Source organism: Hyaena hyaena, unplaced genomic scaffold, assembly GCF_003009895.1.
Source record: "Hyaena hyaena isolate Hyena2069 unplaced genomic scaffold, ASM300989v1 scaffold_239, whole genome shotgun sequence".
NCBI lineage: Eukaryota > Metazoa > Chordata > Mammalia > Carnivora > Hyaenidae > Hyaena > Hyaena hyaena.
Window position 1 is genome coordinate 421,798 of NW_024080871.1, and position 22,780 is coordinate 444,577.

Here is a 22,780-nt window from a genome sequence, read left to right on the forward strand (position 1 = left end):
TTTATACATCTACACATGTTTATATTATATATTTTATATAAGCATATATAAAATTAATTTGTATTCTCTCAGAGGCATACATCATTTTGTGCCATTGGCACGGACACATATTACACAATACAGTTTTTTTTTTAATCAAGGTAAAAATAGTGCTCACAATTGTCTCTCTGGCATCAGAGAAATTCTTGGCAATATATTTGTTGAATTAATACAATTTAGTTTGAAAGTTACAATCTAACATAATAAAATATCAAGCTGAACTTAATCTGTAAGTGCCTAATAGATTCAATATTAATAGCTAATTATTTTATAAAAAAGTAAGTGAGGTAAATAATTCTACTGCAAAGCTAACAAAATCTTAACCTTCTTAAAGGAGTCTATACCAAATAAGGACAAAACTAGTTAAGTGCTCAAGAGTAGGAAAAAGCCAGCATTCCTCTTTTCCACATGCTTAGAGTCGTCCTAATAATTAGGTCTCTCAGACTAAGGATAAAGGTTAATCACGATGTACTATTCTTTGTAAATATATATATATATAAATATATATATTTATATATATATTTTTTTGTATATATATTTATATATATATATATTTTTTGTAAATATATTTTATATTTTGTATTTTGTAAAAATATTTTGTAAAAATATTTTGTAAAAATATTTTGTAAATATATATATAAACTCCTATATATTTCAAGAAGCATTAAAATGTCTAATTCAAAAAGTCTTTAATCAAAAAAAAATTTTTCAGAGAGTGCATGCATGCTTGCATGTGAGCAAGGGAAGAGCAACGGAGGGGAGAGAGAGAGAGAGAGAGAGAAAATCTTAAGCAGGTTCCATGTGCTGCAGGGAGCCTGACTTAGGGCATGATTTCAAAACTGTGAGATCATTGGGGCACCTGGATCCCTCAGTCAGCTAAGTGTCTGACTTCAACTCAGGTCCTGATCTCACAGTCGTGGGTTAGAGCCCCGCGTAGGGCTCTGTGTTGACAGCTTAGAGCCTGGAGCCTGCTTCAGATTCTGTCTCCCTCTCTCTCCCTGCCCCTCCCCTGCTCACACTCTGTTTCTCTTTCTCTCTCAAAAATAAATAAGTATTTAAAAACTTAAAAACAAAGACAACAATAACAACAACAACAAAAACAATCCAAAACCCGTGAGATCAGGATCTGAGCAGAAATCAAGAGTTGGACATTTAACAGACTGAGCCAGCCAGCCTCCCCTAATCAAATTTTGACAAAAGAATACAAATATATAGTTATACAAGTATATGTATAACTATATAAATATTGTGGTCTATTTCAACTTCTTAAAATTTAATATATTACTTTTTGTATATAACACTATAACTATATTAAGGATTTTACACTTTACCGTCCTTCAAGAATATTAAATAGTGCAGTCCAGCAAAATAATCAAAATAACTTGTGCTCTTTTTCTTCCCTCCTCCTAAGCATAAAATGTAGTGTAAGTTAATATTTGTAGTACTATTACCTTTTATCCCAAAGTGTAAATGTAGTGTGAATCTGACTGGAAAAGCAAAGCATACATAGACCATAGCATTCTGCTCAACTATAAAGTATTAATGCTATCATATTGTCCTGTGCATTAACTTCTTAGAACCTACTACTTTTCAGGAGTCCTGTACTGAGGACTCATGGGATCTCTCATCGCAGCAAGTAGGATTATCACTAAAGCCCCTTCTAAATTCTATTTGAACTCCTGCATTTAAAACCATCTTTTAACTTAAATGATCAGGGAAGAAAAGTTGCTAGGACATCATTTTTCATCTTTAGTGTTTCTTGAGCAGAGGCTTCATGCCCTGTGAAAATGTGAAATGTCTTTGCAATGAACCTTTTACTATATTAAATCTGACAATCTAAAGCCTTTATCTGGGCAAAGAAAAAAAATGCAGTGTGTTTTGCTTAAATCCTTTTTCCTGTGAGTGCTGAATGACGAAATTGTTTAATGCAACTAATAGATCACTATAAAGGGCAAGAGTAGCTTCCTATGCATGGCATTGCTAATGATAATACTCAAGCTTAAGTATTTTGTTTCCTAAAATTTTTTCTATGTTACACAAATGACATATACAGAGGCAGAGTAAGGCCCAATTGTCATAAGAGGTACTAATGATTCAAAAGTTGGATGATGAAAGATTTATATTACATGTTTAGTAAAAATAACATTACAATAATACTCAATAAACTATTAGTAACTCTCAATATTGATTCCTTCAAATTTATATGGCACACACTTAACTAAAAATATTAATTCATTCAAAATATTTGGTTTCCTATATGCATTGAGTTGAGTGCCAAGCCACAGACCGAAAAACCCGAGACTATGCCCTCTTGGGGCCCACATTCTAGCAAGAGTGATCTGAATAATGATATGAAGAAGGGTGATCTGATTTCACTTAAACAACAACAACAACACATTGTCTTTACTTCTATAAGGAAATATTTTGGGGTTAATTTCAATGAAATATGTTTTTTTCTGGATGCCTAAAGAATTATAAGATAAAAATTCATACTATCCATTAATAGCAAATAAGAACATTTTCTATTGTCATAACATTGGTCATGACAAAAGTATTTATAAAAATTAATCTCATGTAATTCAGAAATCTCTAGATTTATAATAACAATATTTGTAATAATTTAGAACTATGTTATCTAAACAGCCACTCAAACATCATAAGTATGTATATCCACAGAATTTCAGTTGAATATTTATGTCTTCGTTTTAAATATTTTACACCTTAGTAAATTGATAGCTGGGAGGTCTAGGTCATTAGCCTTATAAGTTTTTTACTACATGAAAAAAGAAACCAATGTTTATGAAATTAGAAAGTGTATATACTCTTGAATGTAATATAAATTTATATGCAATATAACCACATCAGTAATCCCCATAAAAGAAAAAACATACCAAATTACATAATGTATTGACTATAGCAAAATATTAGTCTCAGAATAAATGTTACTAACTGTGCTCATTGAGAAGGGATTTCCTGTGAACTGATGAAGCTACAAGTTCAGGGCCCCTCACTAACCAAGCTTCTTTTGAGGCCCTGGACCATACCCTAACAATGTGTTCAGATGACAACTACATCTCTCTTTTTTAAGGACAATCTCATCAGTAAGTCCCACCAAGGCTCTGATTATAGGCTCATTATATTTATTGTGAGAAATAAATGATATATTCTAGAAATAGTAAAGATAAATAATCAGACTGAGGTGGAAAACCAATGCAAAAAGCAAACCAAAACAAAATAAACCTCAAATCTGTAATGAATTCCAAACCAAGTATTGTCACTAATGATCTGTCTGAACCTCAACAACTACCTAATCTTTCTGGTCCTCCATTTTTCCGTTTGTAAAATTAAGATTCTAGAGTAAATATTTTCTTACATGCTAACTTAAAGCATCTCTTAGTCTACATAATTTTTTATTTCAGTTGGGTTAGCATCTCATTACCACTTGTACATTGAAATGGAAACATTAGGGCTAAAATAATTTTTCTATTAACCACAATTATAACATGCATTTTACATTGAGCCTTAGAAGATTTGCATGGTCATTCAGGTCAAAGGCATCTATGAAAAAAGTTAAGATGTAAACTAAAATTGTCTCCCCAGATAAATCTACAAAAAGAAAAGCAACAATGAAAACCAGAATAACAGGAACCAAAGTGGTGAGCTTATTGTAGTTGATTTAATATTTTTTCTTCTTTGTTAATATTTCTTTTTGTAGGAGTCACCTGAGTGAATGGATTGTCCTCATGTTTTCTGAAAACTGAATCTCATTTGATCCTATTCAATATGGAAAGAATATGAGGTAAATGTATACCTTTATCTTTTGAAATTTGGGCTAAATTCAAATATACAAGGCCAATTATGGAAAAAAAAATTACCTCAGAATAATATTTTGTTATTAAGTTTCAAATTTCAATTGAAACATCATAAAATGCGATTATAGAGGACATGTTATGCAACATATTATGTATTATTGTATACCTCTTATACTGCAGATGAAACATGAAACAGGACATTTGTTATATATTAAAATATATTCTTGAGACAATACAACATCATTGAAACCAATTAGTTTTCTAATAATCTTGTGATTTGTTATCCAAATCCTCTATGATATCTTTTCACATTTGTCTTGTTACAAATTGCACTTTATCAGGATGCTTGCCTGGCTCATTCGGTAGAGCATGTGACTCTTGATCTCAGGGTTGTGAGTTCAAGCCCCACATTGGGTGTAGGGATTACTAAATAAATACACAAACAAATAAATAAAATTTACAAAAAAAATACCAAATTTGCTTTGTTGACTAAAATGCCTTATTGTTTTTCAATTTGCCTATTAATTCTTTATGGTAAAAATTAGGCATCACCTCAAGGTGCCTGGGTAGTTCAGTCAGTTAAGTTATCAAACTCTTGACATTGGCTCAGGTCATGATCTCATGGTTCATGGGTTAGAGCCCTGCATCAGGCTCTGTGATGACAGCATGGAGACTGCTTGGGATTCTCTGTCTCCTCTCTCTCTGCCCCTATCCCACGTGTGCTTACTTTCTTTCTCTCAAAATAAGTAAATAAACATTTAAAAAAATTAAACATCATCTCTCTTTAGAAGCCTTTCCTAATTATCCATTCTAACTTAGCAGAGTATGATTCATTTATTGTACTTATATAACACTTTATTTTAATTCTTATTAACTTTTCTGGTCTTCTTCCTTAGTTATAAGGCTCTTGAATACATTATTGTATTCGTCTTTTCATTCTAACATGAGTATTACAATATTTAGTGGCATCATTTTATTGCTAGTTGAAAGATGGAATGTTTAACCAATGAACATTCTTGCACAAACTTTCCTTAGATTTAACTAGGTTAATTCTTCTAACTTTACCTTAATTTAATACCTCATCTTATTATTGAAAAATGAAGGTGATTCCCAAAATATAGAAAATAGAGATGGATATATTTGATTTAAAAACTATGTGTAAGATAGCAAAATAAATAAAGAAATATAAAATACAGCCAAATCTGAGATGGCTACAAAAACAGTATACATATGTTTGCATATGCAAATTTAATTCTAGATTTTAAAACATTTAACACACAAGGGGAAATCTAGTTACATCATCTATGATATTAAGGTGCTAAAAACTGACCAATTGCTCAGGAAGAGAAAACTAATACTGTGACTCATTTCCACAGTTATATTTCTCAAGTGTTCTCATAAAAGGGAAACTGTTGGTACTCAGAATCAGGTCTTCATTTCCAGGGGCAGCATACTAGAAGATTTCCTATTGACCTTTACCATTTTTTATCAAAACAAGTACAGTAGAAGGCATTCTGCCTATTCATTCCACTAATTCTTAGCACAACTGTAGAATTCAATGTTCTGTAGTTTTTAATAAAATACCACATCAAGGGGTAAAATATAGCTCTTGACTCTTTAATGGAAGAGATATCCATGAATCTAGGAGGCATACAATGAGGACCAATGAAACATTTTGTGATACAAAATTTTACTTCTGGAAACAAGTAACAGATTAAGAAAAAGATTATTATGTAATGAAAAGGGCACAAATTCTCTGTGGCTGAATAAATAAATTTTATTTGTAACTGCTCTATGTAACTAGTATGTAAAATATTGAATGTACGTAATCATTTGTCTCCTTTTCTACCCAGCATATGATGGCATTTTTAGTACTAAAAAGTCTTTAGTAAATGTTTATTTGAACAAGAACATAACTCAGTGGAAAGACACCAGGGAATATCTAACCTTATAACTCAACAGGTAACAGTACCGCAGAAGACTAAGCATATAATGAGGATTTTGTTGATATTTAGAATTTATAAATCACTGTATAAAATTATATTCTGTTGGGTCTTGTAGTTTGCTGGTGCTTCTTTTTCTTTTCCTTCTTTCCTTCCTTTTTTTTCCTTTCTTTTTTGCTGGGATTACTAATGGTGTATCTATGGTAGTTGTAAGAGGAACTGATAAAATTAGAGAAAATAGATATAAAAGCTCTAAAATATTATTTGAAATTTTACATACATGTGTCTGTATAGATATCATATTTGTATAAACAATAAGAAAGGTGAACTTATTATGATTTTCTGTTACTCAATTAAAATTTCAAATGTAAATGGCAAAGTTATGAGCTCCAAAATCTTGGTTTTTATGTCCCACATCCTGTTCATAAATTTCACTATTTTATCAATCAGACTTTCATAAGTACTGAAAATTGTGGGCCTGTGTATACATTTGTTTATATGTGTTTGAGTATGTGTACAGTGTATACATATCAATAGAATTAAATATTTTATTTGTATCCCCGACCTTCCCCATTATATTTTTTTTTTTGCATTATCAGTTTTTGTATCTGGCATATAAAACGGAGTGGGAAGTTTTGAATTTTGTTTCCTTGTAAAAATTTTCAAACCTTTGAAGGGAGAATAGTTTTGAATTTTTCTTTAACATTTATTTATTATTTGGGGGAGGGGGGATAGAGAGAGAGGAGAGAGAGAGAGAAAGCATGAAAGGGGAGAGGCAGAGAGAGAGGGACACACAGATTTCAAAGTAGGTCCCAGGCTCTGAGCTGTCAGCACATAGCCCAACACAGGGCTCAAACTACAGCCCTGAGAATGTGACCTGAGCCGAAAGACGGATGCTTAACCGACTGAACCACTCAGGTGTCCCTGAAGGCAGAATAGTTTTAAAGAAATGTAGACCCTCTGGTCTTGTAAGAAATGCTATATTTTAAGTAAAAGAGACATGAATGAGACAAACATATACTGATATAATTTAAGAAACAGAGGTTGAGCTGAAGCAAATATTCCTTTAAAGACAATGAGAACTGACAGTTTAAAATGAGATTTTCTACTCTAATGGGTTATATCACAAATAAATGCAAGTTTTTATTATGCTCATATTTCTTTCAGCCCATTCATTACTTGCTGTTATTAGCAAGTTTCTAAAAGCCAAGGAAAAAATTGGGTTTTTGGTTTGGGTTCTCTTTCTTCATATATACATTCAGGATCTTATTAATTCAAATACATAAGATTGTTTTTAAAATACTCTTTAATATTTTAATGCTAACATCACATTCTTCCCATGCAGTTTATGAAATCTGATTTGCTATGTTTTCTGGCCTGTGAGTGTTTCTGGATGCAGATAAGAGATTCCCTCCATCCTGCCCTCTGTTCTGTGGAGAGCATCCTCAGATTGCTTTAGTAAGCAAATTGAGGTTAACAGGCAAGGATAACAAGGCACAAATGGAGGCAGACCTCTTTTAAGCAACAAGAAGGAGGGCAATTCGGTGACACCTCAGGACTGCCCAAATCTTTGCAGGTGGAACAGAGTCCTGCGTTTGCTTTTGGCAAAGAGACCCTCTCATGGCCTACTTCTTCCATGAGGCTGAGAATTCTGTGCATGCACTACCATCTATCCTCTACCTTTCCTGACAGTGAGAGAGATCTTAGAATCCTAACACTAGAGTATTTGTTCTTCTCAGGACGCTTCTATTCCAATGTCAGGTCTGTGAGAATGGAGTATGAGGTTCACGTCCTTACTGAGATCAGCAGAACCAATAATGTCTGAAGATGATCTTTTTAATCCCTTCATACATGAGTAATAGTTTGACTTGACATAAGTAAGTTGAAAAGCTTTGCCCGTCAGAAGTTTGAAGTATGCTTTCATTATCGTCTATCATCTAAGACTGACACTGAAAAGACTGAATCCAGTCTGATTATTCTTCCTTTGTAGTTGATTCAGGTATTTTACTGAACTTTTTCATGGCTGTTCATTCATGGTTATTCTCGTTAGCTTAGGTTCATTTTCCCATCTTTGGGAGACATTATAATCATCTTTTTATCCTTGATATTCTGAAGTTTGATGCAAACAGACTGAACTTGCTCTTTCTTCGCTCAATTTTCTGGCTTGCTGGGTTACTCATTTTTGAGGCCATGTGTTGAACTCAGGAAAAGACGCTCGCATTATTTTCTCTCCTACTTTCTTAGTACTTGCCTAAAACTACCAGAGGGTAAAATATTATACTCTCTTACTATTGATTTTTGTCTCATCTATTTCCCCATCATTTTAATATATTTCCTCTCCTTGACTTTAAGGTACGATATGAGATTTATTTTTTCTAAGAATTTTATTTATACTTAATTTCAGTAAACATTTTGAAGAGACACTTCTTTTCTTTGCTATCTTTTTAAATAACTGTTCCAAGAGTTAATGTCTTATGGTTTCTGTAAGGGGATACCAAATGAATTTGTGTTCTTTTTATTTTTGGAAGCTGCACTATGTTTGATTTTTCAGAGAATGTTGCATGTACATATATCGTTACCCCTCTCCTATCTCTAAAATGGCCTAGGAATCTTAATAGATTGTTCATCTTTAATCTGAGCTAATAAGTTCCAAGACCTCTATATGCATAGAAGAGTTTCCTGTTAGGATGACTTGATGGGGGACCAGCCTGTAAAATGGGTAATCCTGAAGTGACAGAATACAGAGATTTTTTTTTCTGATTTACTAGTTTCAAACAGTATCATTCCAATGGCATCAAAATTGCTGATATGAAAATAACAACCAGTTCACCCAGTGTTTTCCCTTTTTCCACTCTTAGCAGAATTCAAATGAATGTAGTTGCATAGTGAAATAGCACAAAACATGTCCATCCATTATCCTTCTATCTTCTATCTACCCATCACCTTTCTTTATCTACCTACTTACCTATGTATCTGTTTATATCTATATCTAAATATATATCTATACATCTATACTTCAAACCTAAATTATTTTGGTTGAAACATTTCTCAAAATCATCCTACAGGCATCTTCACAATTGATGAACCATGTTATCAATTTCATTCAGACACTCAGGTACCCAATGGCGATTTTTGTGTGTAGGTCTTACTTTGTATAGATAAGGTGATAGATAAGTCTCAGTTGATAAACTTAGGTGAAATGTAGTAAATAGAATATACTTATGTATTTATTATGAGTAAATAGTATATATGTATTACTATTTATTTACATTGGTAAGAACATGTTAGAAAAAATATGATTTTGGAGTTAAACAAGTGTAGACTGAAATCATAATTCTGTCTTGTAAGATAATGTGACATTAAGAAGTAAATTGAGGGGCGCCTGGGTGGCTTAGTCGGTTAAGCATCCGTCTTTCGCTTAGGTCATGATCTCGCGGTTCGTGGGTTCGAGCCCCGCGTCGGGCTCTGTGTTGACTGCCAGCTCAGAGCCTAGAGCCTGTTTCAGAGTCTGTCACTCCCTCTCTCTCTGACCCACCCCTGCTCACGCTGTCTCTCTCTCTCTCTCCTAGAAATAAATAAAACATTAAAAAAAAAAGTAAATTGATTACTTTGTGCATGATTTTTAATCTTTAAAATGGCAGTATGAATAATTACATGATAGGGTGGCTGTGAGTATTTAGTCAGTTAACAAATGAATAGTAGACATTGGTAATTTCCCCCTTATTATCCCAATATCTGATGCCCCTTTCATTTTTTGAATATTCACACACATAAATGTTCATTGGAAGCAGGCCTTGTCTTCCACTACAGATGCCAACTAGTTGAATTGCTTCTTTTTCCTTATTCTGAAAAACTGAAGCCTGTACCTATAAACTAAGTTCCACCAATAAGATATTTTCAACAGGAACTTTAAAACTAGAATGAACAAAACAAAGAAGGAAAGTAAGATTTTTGTATTGCTTTGTTTTTGCTTTGGCAAAGTTTCTAGTCACATGTAGTTTTTTGGGTAATGTCAATCAGCTACTTCACAGAACTAAAATCGACAGAAGCAGACACCAGCTGTGGAGTCCAGTGTCTTTCTTGGAAACATCTTTATCTTCACTAGACTTTCACGGGGAAGTAGTTTTTGTCTTGAATTAATTACCAAGTTTCTCTTGGTTTCATCCAGTTTCCCGATTTTACCTGAGTATGTGCGTTGCCCAGAACATGCACTTGACTTTAAATCAATTTTCTCAGCTAACCATTATGTTTCAGTCCATTTCTGTTTATTGTATCCATTTAAGAACAATTTCCACGTGGTGACATCAGCAGGAATGGTAGACTAAAGACCTCCAAAAATTCACTAAAATATCCACAAGGGAAATTGAAAAGACTGACATCTTGGTACTCTTGAAGGTCATGTGCATGTTCAGGGATGTGTGTATGCTTAGGCAAAATCTGAGAATGCACAAGGTACCTCTTACTGACCTCAAGGATTTGAGTGAGCAGATATGAAGGTTAAGGCATAAGGAATCTAGCTCCTGGTTAAAAATCTACATGGGATTTTACAGACCTGACCACAGGTAGTTACACTATCTTTACCTGGCAGGACTCATTGGGGAAATCTGCCCTCCATACACCAGTCTTGGTGCACAGTCAAAGTACTGCAGTCTCTGAAGGGAGCTGCAATCAAGGACTCCGATTTCTTTGGCTGGTCACACCTTTCACATATTTTCATGCCTGGCCCAGGCACCTTTATGCTCTGGGCTTGAGAAGAGGTCTTCTTCAGGCACCTCTGCCAAAGTCTCCTCATGGGGGGACAGGAGGAAAACTTGCCTTTGTTCGCATACACCTTTAACACTTCAGTAGGCAGTTAAGAACTCTGCCTTGTTAGGAACCCAACTAAACTGTGAGACAGAGAGCAGAGCACAAGGGATCACCGGTAGGATCAACACAAAGATATGTACACCTGTCACATCACAAGCCATCCAAGGCCAAAGACAGAATCTTGAAAGTAGCCAAAGAGTAGCAACATATCACATACAGGGAATTCTTATTAATATTAACAAGGTTATCCTCATCAGATGAGGAGGAGGCCAGAACACAATGGCATGACATATTGAAAGTGCAGAAAGAAAAAGACTATTAAGAATTGTATATTCTTCAAAAGTAAAGGAGAAATGATTTCATACTCAGGTTAAAAAACAAACAAATTGTGGGAATTTATTGCCAGGAGACTTGCTCTACAGGAAATGGTATAAGGAGTCCTTCAGATCAACATGCAGACATTTTTAGACAGTAATACAAATCCACATGAAGAATAAGAGCAATGATAAGTTAATATATTTTTGAATGTTTATTTATTTATTGAGAGAGAGAAAGAGCACAAGCAGGAGAGTGGGAGACAGAGAGAGGGATAAAGAGAATCCCAAGCAGGCTCTGCACTGTCACAACAGAGCTTGTCGCAGGACTTAACATCACAGCCATGAGCTCATGACCTGAGCCAAAATCAAGAGTTGGACACTTAGTGAGGCATCACCATCCCAGACTTTAGCCTCTACTACAAAGCTGTCATCATCAAGACAGTATAGTAGAGGCACAAAAACAGACACATAGACCAATGGAATAGAATAGAGAACTCAGATTTGGACCCAAAAATGTACAGCCAACTAATCTTTGACAAAGCATGAAAGAGTATCCAATGAAAAAAAAACAGCCTCTTTAACAGACGGTGTTGGGAGAAATGGACAGCAACATCCAGAAGAATGAAACTAGATCATTTTCTCACACCATACACAAAGATAAACTCAAAATGGATAAAGGACCTGAATGTGAGACAGGAAACCATCAAAACCATAGAGAAGGAAGCAGGAAACAACCTCCTTGACCTCAATTACAGCAATTTCTTACTTGACACATCCCCAAAGGCAAGGGAATCAAGAGCAAAAATGAACTATTGAGACCTCATCAAGATTAAAAGCTTCTGCACGGCAAAGGAAACAACCCATAAAACTAATAGGCAACCAACAGAATGGGAAAAGACAGTTGCAAATGACATATCAGATAAAGGGCTAGTATCCAAAATCTATAAGGAACTCACCAAACTCCACACCTGAAAAACAAACAACCCAGTGAAGAAATGGGCAGAAGATATGAACAGACACTTCTCCAAAGAGGACATCCAGATGGCCAACAGACACATGAAACGATGCTCAACATCCCTCTTCATCAGGGAAATACAAATCAAAACCACACTGAGATACCACCTCACACCAGTCAGAGTGGCTAAAATGATCAAATCAGAAGCCTCTAGATGCTGGTGAGGATGTGGAGAAACGGGCACCCTCCTACACTGTTGGTGGGAATGTAAACTGGTGCAGCTGCTCTGGAAAACAATGTGGAGGTTCCTCAAAAAATTAACAATAGAACTCCCCTATGAGCCAGCAATAGCACTGCTAGGAAATTACCCAAGGATACAGGAGTGCTGACGCATAGGGGCACATGTACCCCAATGTTCATAGCAGCACTCTCAATGATAGCCAAAACATGGAAAGAGCCTAAATGTCCATCAACTGATGAATGGATCAAGAAGGTGTGGTTTATCTATACAATGGAATATTACATGTCAATGAAAAAGAATGAAATCTGGCCATGTGTAGCAACATGGATGGAACTTGAGAATGTTATGCTGAGCGAAATAAGTCAGGCAGAGAAGGACAGATACCATATGTTTGCACGTATAGGTGCATTAGGAGGAACTTAACTGAGGACCATGGGGGAGAAGAAGGGGAAAAATAGTGGCGGGGAGGGAGGGATGCAAACCATGAGAGACTCTTGAATGCTGAGAACAAACTGAGGACTGATGGGGATGGGAGGGAGGGGAGGGAGGGTGATGGGCATGGAGGAGGGCACTTGTGGGGATAAGCACTGGGTGCTATATGGAAACCAACTTGACAATAAACTATTTAAAAAAAAAGTTGGACCCTTAGCTGACTGAGCCACCCAGGCACCCCAAGATAATATTTTTTAAAAAGTATAAATGTAATTTTTGTTTACAACTTTATTTTCTCCTATTTTATTTAAAAGACTTTTACACAGGCAATAATTTTATATCTGTGTTGATGGATATATAAATATGTAATTTGTACACAATAGTAATAAATATGTGGAAATTAAACACACTCCTAAATATCAATGGGCCAAAGAAAATTTTAAAAATAAATACTTGAGAAGAATGAAAAAGAAGATACAAAACACCAAAACCTATGGAGTGCACCTGAAGCACAGAAATGTATAGTTGTAAAAATTAAGAAGGATCTCATTTCACATTGTGTGCATATATTAAACCTTCATGTTTTACACTGTAAACCAAGAAAACAAAAATAAAGAAGTGTTATGCTTTAAAAAGAGGAAGGATCTCAAATCAATAACCTAACCTTAATATTAAAAAATTAAAAAAAGAGGGAGCCTGAATGGCTGGGTCATTAAGTGTCTGGCTTTGGCTAATCATGATCTTACGGTTTGTGAGTTCAAATCCTGCTTCAGTCTGTGAGTTCAAGCTCCATGTTGGGCTCTGTGCTGACAGCTCAGAGCCTGGAGCCTACTTTAGATTTTGTGTTTCCCTCTCTGTTCCTCCCCTGCTCATGCTCTCTCTCTCTCTCTCAAAAAAAAAAAAAAAAAAAAAAAGATAAAGGTTAAGAAATATTTTTTAAAAAGAAATAAAAAGGAAAGGCAAACCCAATGTAAGTAGAAGGAAAATAATATAAAAAACATAATGAAAATAAATAAAATGGATTTCAGAATAAAGAAAACCACAAAAATGGCAGTTGGTTCTTTAAAAATATCAATACAATTGACAAACCTTTAAATAGGTGGAACAAGAGAGAAAGAGCCAAGAGTCAAGTACTAAAATCAGATATAAAATAAATATCATTACTACCTACCTTACAGAAACAAAATGGATTTTAAGGGAATATATACCAAAGTATATACCAACAATTTAGATAATATAATGAGATGGACAAATTCGTAGGAGATCACCAACTAGAGACTGATTCATGAAGAAACAGAAAAATCTGAATAGATCAATAAAGAGATTGATTAGTAATTCAAAAACTGTGTCTTACTGATGAATACTACTAAATCTTTAAAGAGCTAACATTAATCATTTACAAACTATTACACAGGTTAGAAGATAAATGAACATTTCCCAAAACATTTCATGAAACCAGTTATTACTTTAATAGTCAAGCCAGACAAAGATTTCACAAGAAAAACTGAGACCAATATTAGTCATGAATCTATAAATGAAGCAGCTTTTAGAAAACACTAGCAAACCAAATACAACAATGTATTAAAAGGATTATAGACCATGACCAAATGAAATTTTTCTGAAAAAACCAATTAAGGTGATTAACATCTGAAAATCAGTTAATGTAATACACTTCACTGTTAAAAGGAAAAATTGGGGCGCCTCGGTGGCTCAGTCGGTTAAGCACCCGACTTTGTCTCAGGTCATGATCTCAACAGTTCGTGGGTTTGAGCCCTGCATCGGGCTTTGTGCAGACAGCTAGCTCAGAGCCTGGAGCCTATTTCAGGTTCTGTGTCTCCCTCTCTCTCTGAACCTCCCCTGCTCACTCTTCTCTCTCTCCCTCTCTCTCTCTCTCTCTCTCTCTCTCTCTCTCTCTCTCTCACACACACACACACACACACACACACAAACATTAAAAAAATAAAGGGAAAAATCACATGCTCATTCATATAGATGTAGGAAAAGCATTTGACAAAATCCCAATATCTTTTATGATTAAACACTCAGCTGACTAGGAATATAAGGGAATTTTCTTAAGCTGATGAAGAGCATCCACAAAAGAAAAAGAAAGAATAACATCACATTTAATGGTGAATAACTGGAACCTTATCCCCTAGTTTAAGAACAAGGCAACAATGTCCCCTTTGCTATTTCTTATCCATATTGTGCTGGAGGTTCCATCTAGGGCCAGTAGGCGAAAAAGAGAAATAAAGACCATATGTTTTTTGGGGCGCCTGGGTGGCTCAGTCGGTTAAGCGTCCGACTTCAGCTTCGACTTCATGATCTCACAGTTCGTGGGTTCGAGCCCCATGTCGGGCTATGTGCTGACAACTCAGAGCCTGGAGCCTGCTTCAGATTCTGTCTCCTCCTCTCTCTCCCCCACCCCTTTCATGATGGAACTCTCATGTTGAGAAAAGAACAACAAAGTCAGAGGGCTCAAACTTCTCAAAGTCAAAATTTCAATTACTACAAAATGAGAGCAATAAAGACAGTGTGGCACTGACATAAGGACAGAAACAGAGACAAATGGAATAGATTTGAGATCCCATAAGTAAACCCCTCTTACTTAAGGCCAATTGATTTGTTTTTCTTTTTTTCAAGCCTTTTATTTAAATTCCCATTAACATACAGTGTAATACTAGTTTCAGGTATAGAATTTATTGATTGATCACACCCCGTGCCTTTCTTAATCCCCGTCACCAATTTAACCCATCCGCCTACCCACATCCCCTGGGGTAACTACCATTTTGTTTTCTATACTTAAGTGTCTGTCTCTTGGTTGACTTCTCCCTCCCCCCACTATGTTTATCTATTTGTTTCTTAAATTCTACACATGAGTGAAACCATATGGTATTTTTCTTTCTCTGACTTATTTCACTTAGCAAAATACTCTTGAGCTCCATTCACATTGTTGCAAATGGCAAGATTTCATTCTTTTTTATCACTAATATTCCTTCATATATATATCTCCATACTTGTCCATAATTTGGCCTCTTTCCATAATTGGGCTACTGTTGATAATATGCTGTAAACATTGGGGTGCATGTATCCCTTCAAATCAGTATTTTTACATCCTGAGGTAAATCCCTAGGGTAAATCCAGAAATTGCTGGATCATAGGGTAGTTCTATTTTTAACTTTTTGAGGAAACTCCACACTGTTTTCTAGAGTGGCTGCAACAGTTTGCATTCCTACCAACAGTGTACAAGGGTTCTTTTTCCTCTAAATCCTCTCTAACACCTGCTGTTTTCTTGTGTTGTTGATTTTCGGCATTCTGACAGATGTGAAGTGATATCTTATTGTCGTTTTTATTTGCATTCCCAGTTGATGAATGATGTTGAGCATCATTTCCTGTGTCTGTTGGTCATCTGTATATCTTCTTTGGAGAAATGTCTGTCCATATCTTCTGACTATTTTTAATTAAATTATTTTTTTTTTTTGGTGTTGAATTGTATGATTTCTTTATATGTTTTGGATATTAACCCCTTGTTGGATATATCATTTGCAAATATCACCTCCCTACTCAGTCTTTTTGTTTTGTTGATGGCTTTCTTTAGGCAAATACCACATGATTTTATTCATATGTGGGTTTTAAGAAATGAAATAAATGAACAACAACAACAAAAAAAGGATAAACAAGAAAACTGACTCTTAGAGACCAAACTGGTGATTGCCAGAGAGGAAGTGGGTGGAGGACAGGGGAAATGGGTAGAGGAGAATAAATCAAACGAGCACTGAGTACTGTATAGATTGTTGTATCACTATATTGCACACCTAAAACTAATATAACACTCTATGTTAATTATACTGAGATTAAGAATAAAGTTAAATTATAAAAAAACAATGAGAAAGATCGTTTATTTTCATATTTTTAAACAAACGGTGTTGAGAGAATATGGAAAAGAATGAAGTCAAATTGCTTCTTCGCACTATGTACAAAAACTAACTCAAAATGAACCATATACTTAAATATAAGTACTAAAAGTATCATATTTCTAAGAGAAAACATAGGCATATATTTTTCATGACCATAGATTAGACAACATTTTCTTGGATATGTCCCCTAAAGCATTAGAAATAAGAGAAAAAACCCTACGGCCTAGCAATTGCACTACTAGGTATTCTATCAAGTGATACAGGCATCCTGTATTGAAGGGCCACATGCACCTTAATGTTTATAGTAGTACTATCAACAATAGCCAAAGTATGGAAAGAGCCCGAATGTCCATCGATGGATGAATGGATGAATGGGTAAAGAAGATGTGGTGTATATATATAATAGAGTATTACTCAGCAATCAAAAAGAATGTAATCTTGCCATTTGCAACTATGTGGATGGAACTAGAGGATATTATGCTAAGTAAATTAGAGAAAGACAAATACCATAGGACTTCACTCATATGAGAACTTTAAGATACAAAACAGATGAACATAAGGGAAGGGAAGTAAAAATAATATAAAAATAGGGAGGGGGACAAAACATAATAGACTTTTAAATATGGAGAACAGAGGGTTGCTGGAGGGGTTGTGGGAAGGAGGCATGGGCTAAATAGGAGCATTAAGGAGAATTAAGGAATCTACTCCTAAAATCATTATTGCACTGTATGCTAACTAACTTGGATGTAAATTTAAAAATAAATAAATATATATATACATATATATTATGTGAAAATAAAGAAATAAAAAATAATTAATTTGAACCTCATCAAGTTAATAATTTTTGTGCTTCAAAGGACACTATCAAGATGGTTAAAGTAGAATGAATAGAATGGACAAAAATACTTGAAAATCTATATCTAACAGAAGACATATTCAGAATATACAAAGAACTATTAAATTCAGCAATTAAAAGAAAACAATTCAAGCAAAAAATGGACAAAACATTTGAATAGAGAATTATCCAAAGAATATGTATAAATGTCAATAAGTATATAAAAATATTTCTTAAGTTATTCAGTAGGAAATGATATAAAACTATAATGAGATACCATTTCATATATACTAGGATAATTACAATATAAAAAAGGAAAGGATAATAAGAGTTGGTAGGGATGCGGAGAAATTTGTCCCCTTATACATTACTGAAGGGATAGAAAATGGTGCAACCATTCTGAAAACCAATTGGCAGTTCCTCCAAAAATAAAATATAGAGTTATTATATGACTCAACAATTCCACTTTTATATCTATAAATCTATATACCTAAGAGAACCGAAAACATATAGTATAGAAAAAATGCATACATGAATGTTTATAGCAGTTTTATTTTATTCATAATAGTCCAGAAGTAGAAACAATCTAAAGGTCTTCCTGTTTATGATGTAAAAACATCATGTGAATAATTCTAGCAATGGAATATTATTCAGCCATAAAAGGAAGGAGGAAATGATACATGCTACAATGAGAATGAACCTTGAAAGCATAATGCTATGTAAAAGAAGCCATAAATAAAAGCTCACACATTATATGATTTTATTTATAGGAAATGCCCAGAATAGGCAAATCCATAAACAGAAAGTAGATTAATTATTGTCAGGGGCTAGGAGGAACAGAGAATAGTTGAAGAGTAGTTGCTTTTGGGTACACAGTTTCTTCTTCTTCTTCTTCTTCTTTTTTTTTTTTGAAGATTTATTTACTGTTTGAGAGAGAGCGTGAGCAGGCAAGGGGCAGAGAAAGAGAGGGGGACAGACGATCCAAAGCAGGCTCCACACAATCAGCAGTGAGCCTGATGTAAGACTCCAACTCAAAAACCTCAAGATCATGGCCTGAGCTGAAGTTGGACACTCAATCGACTGAACCACACAGGTGCTCCAAGTACAATTTCTTTGTAAGATAATAATATTTTGTGGTGTGCCTGAGTGGCTCAGTCGTTGAGTATCTGACTTCAGCTCAGGTCATGATCTCATAGTTCGTGGGTTCAAGCCCTGCCTCAGGCTCTGTGCTGACAGCTGGAAGCCTGGAGCCTGCTTCAGATTCTGTGTCTCCCTTCCTCTCTCTCTCTGCTTCCCCCCCCCCAACAAATATATTCTCTCTTTCTCTTTTTCTTTCTGAAAAAAAACCACATGAAATATTTTTTAAAAAGATAACAAAAATATTTTGGTATTTGATAGTAGTGATGGCTGCACAATTGTAAATATACTTAAAAGTACTCAACTATACACTTTAAAACTTAAATTTACAGAATGTGAATTTTATTTGAATTGAAAACTAAACAAAGTAAAAATAAAAACAACTGCTACCATATGTTTAACATACTATATTGGCTCCTAGCATATAGAAAATCCATAATAATCCATAACTATCTTACCCTTTATCAATTTCTCCTAAAAGGACGTAATTGCAAACTCTGTATTGTAATAATGTTTTATTTGGATTTATATAATATAAAATGTGGTGCAAAAAAGTCATGGTATATGGAATTATGTGCTTCAAAGACATAAATGCCAAAATAAAAACTCAGTATATTGAGAGAACTGTGGTCTTAATTAGTTTAATTCTCTAGGCAGATGCATTACTCCCTTGACATCACAGATGTAATAGGCATACAATTTTTCTCTGCTGTTTTATTCAGCAGAAAGAGCTTTCTTCCTTTATTGATAGCTATGAAACATTTTTGGTCACATAATCATCTTTAGCAACCAAGGAACTCATGTGGCTTTCTCAAATAATAATTCAAGATTTTGTTTTACCTATACAAATCAAAGGAGGAAAACAAAAAGGCATATAGGTCAAAATTGTCTTGAATTTGTATTTTATATATTTTGAATTTTACTTCAGCCTGTTACTTCTAGTCACTTGAGTGCATAATATGGGATTTCATAGTCAATTTTGTGATTTCACTACATATGGCAGAAGAGGTACTGATTATATGGCACATAAAATGGGACATTCTAATTTCTGAATGAATAAAAAAACTAGCACAGAAGGCTGTTGATTTACATTCAAACCAAATACCAGGGATTACATGAAAGGGAAGGTTATGGTGTATTTTTGAAAAGCAAACACTAACACTGTAAAAAATAGAGAAACAGAAGTTAGTTGTGACTTACTGAGTGAGATAAAAATTCATGGCAGTGCCACAGGGGAATATCTTGGAGGAAAATTTGATCTGTGCTTTTTGATGTGGTCAAAAGAAGAACCAGTGAATCCTCTACGCTGCGTGGCAGTGAGAGAGCAGAACCCATCAAGAGCTTGCCATAATTGTATATGACATCAGAATGTCATCAGAGCCCAGCTTAAATGGGAAACTGTTAACAGCAGAAGCAAATAGAATTGCTGGTTCTGAACATTCCCTTCCTATCCCAGCTCCCAGTCCTATAGTTAGGGCATCACAGATAAAGAAGAAAGGCATAAGGACGTTTATTTGCAAATGAAAGTAAATAGATGTGTCCCTGAGGGTTACTTGTTAGGAATAATAGCAGCTAGTTTGGACAAAGTCAGCCTGCAAGGTCAAGGCTCCATGCCCTGTCATAATTCCCCTACCCAGTCCTGAATGTTTTGAGAAGACACAAAGAATGGCATATGCCTTAACTTCCATGCAATTAGTCAAAGTATCTGATATATTCATCTGGCTTAAAAATTACAGTTAAAAATACAGTTAAAATTACATATTTCAGTGGTTACAACTACTGTTAAATAGAATTAGAAGAGGAGAAAAAAAGGAGGAAGAAAAAATAGGTGAGGAAGAAGGAGAAGTAAAAGAAGCAGAAGCAGAAGAAAAACAAGAAGAAGAAGAAGAAGAAGGAGAAGAAGAAGAAGGAGAAGAAGAAGAAGAAGAAGAAGAAGAACAACAACAACAACAACAACAACAACAACAACAACTACAACTACAGAAGGAGGAGATAAAGGATAACTAAGAGGAGAAGGAGAAGACTAAGAGGAGAGAAATCTGAACGAGGAATTTGATGAAGAGAAGGAAGATGATCACATACAATGAATAAAAAAGAATTAAAGAGGCAGATTGGAATTTGAAATAGGTATAATAAATAGCCACACAGAGATAAGGAGGAATATTAATAGCATGGAAGAAGAAAGCAATTATAATGAATTACCAAGCAGTTATAATGAGTATGTGAAAAACAAAATTAATTAAGATCAAGACCTCAATACATGGGAGAAATATGATGTATGCAGATTAAGGACAATTTGGAGGGCTAGATATTAAAATTAGCCATCAGGAAAGGTTAAAGGAAAACATATAACATTAAACTTGAGAAAATATGATGAATTAAAAAAGAAATATCAACATTGATGTAATAGGAGTCCCTAAAAGAAGGCAAATCAAAGATTGATGCATTATATTAAAGGAACAGAAATCTTGGGCCTTCTAGGAAGTTTATGTCATTTGAGTATGACATAGAATGATAAACTTCTGAGATTCAAAGGATCATAAGGGATGTGATTGATCATAAAGGAAACATTCAGTTTCATCAGAGAACACACATGTATCTTGCATTGCTATCAATCTGACTTCAACTGATTAGAGCTTGGATTGGCATCCTAGTTGAAGGCAATTTTCTATGTCCTGGGCATTGCTAGCAATCTATGAGGCACTCTGAGATGAGAATTGTGTCCAGAAATGATGCTCTATCTACTACCTCAACAAGGACAGATCTTGGGAAGTATTGTAGTAGAGAACTTTTTTTAAACTGACAGGAAGCAACAGCCACTAGGAAGTAAAACAGAAGAAACCAGTGGCATTAAATATGGAGGAGAGGGGCGCCTGGGTGGCTTAGTCGGTTGAGCATCCGACTTTCGCTTGGGTCATGATCTCGCGGTTCGTGGGTTCGAGCCCCGCGTCGGGCTCTGTGCTGACTGCCAGCTCAGAGCCTGGAGCCTGTTTCAGTATGTGACTCCCTCTCTCTCTGACCCTCCTCTGCTCACGCTGTCTCTCTCTCTCTCTCTCTCTCTCTCTCCTAGAAATAAATAAAACATTTAAAAAAATAAATAAATAAATATGGAGGAGAGGTGAGCCACTTGATAATAGAAGTGAAGCAGCACAAAAAACACAAAGCAAAATAGGCCTAGGCATGAAAATAGTGGATAACTACATTTGGCATTGGGTCCCTAAACCTGTGAGAAATGCTGCACTGCATTTCAGATATCCATGATACTTATTAGCTCATGTCATTTGCTATGCAGCCTTACTTCCACATGGACCTTTACAATGAACTCAATAGCAAACAAGAAAAACTAAAAGACAATATTCTAGGTTTCCATTTTGTCCAGTCCTGATGCCTAGAGGAAAGGAAGCTGTGTGACAGATTTTTGAAGCACACCATCAACTTGTACACTTTAAACACTTGAAATTACACAGCATAAGATGTATTCTTCATGGAATATTTTCAAGTATGTTCTCTTAGCATGAAAATAACCTACATAATTGAACCTTAGCATACCTTAATAGAAAAGAATTGAATTATCGAAAACAAAAAGGGAGAAGGAGACATTAAATTCTAAACATTCTAAACCAGAGTGCTTATTCTCTACATTTCACTCAAACAGAAACATAGGTAATTAGACAGCTAAATAATAAAAAAACAACACATGTAGCAAAAATCCTCCAATATGTTTGAAAAAAAATCATGTAAGAAATCTTTTATACTCATGAATATTACCTGGGAAGAATCATTTGCTGTAGATATATTTTCATATTATGATTGGATTCCATGTGATTTAAATAAATTATATGGTGGCACAGAATTTTAGAACTTGAAAAGGTTCTCATATATTTATTACTATTCCTTAATTTACTAATACCTAATGTGAAAAAAGGGAGGTAAACCAGATGATCAAAAAGTTGCTTTAGTCCAGACCTATTCTATTTATTTATTTACTTACTTATTTATTTCTTTAATATTTGGTTAAGTTGATGGTAGAGTAAACAAAAATGGGAAATACAGTGCTAGAGACATCAAAATTGAAATAGCATTAATATGTGTTTTTGAAATCTCTATAATTTTGCTTGCTTATGAATGTCTAAATCAGTGGATTTGCAATTAAACCTGAATAAGTTGGTAATGTGTACATTATAAATACATGAAAGACATTTAGTTGACTACTTGTCATATTTCAGGTATTCAAAAAAAGTAATTTGTACTTCTCCTTATAATTCCCATGATACAAGTACAAATTCAGGAACTGTTTACCCTTATTTCATTCCTCTTTTTCAAATATTTGTATAGGACTTCATAATTTA

General features: G+C 34.6%; 1 protein-coding gene across 2 annotated transcripts in view; it reads right to left on the reverse strand.

Annotated features, from left to right (window-relative positions):
- KLHL1 (kelch like family member 1) overlaps nucleotides 1–22,780 on the reverse strand; it is a 368,129-nt gene that overhangs the window by 80,219 nt on the left and 265,130 nt on the right. The gene's annotated exons all lie outside the window — the stretch shown is intronic.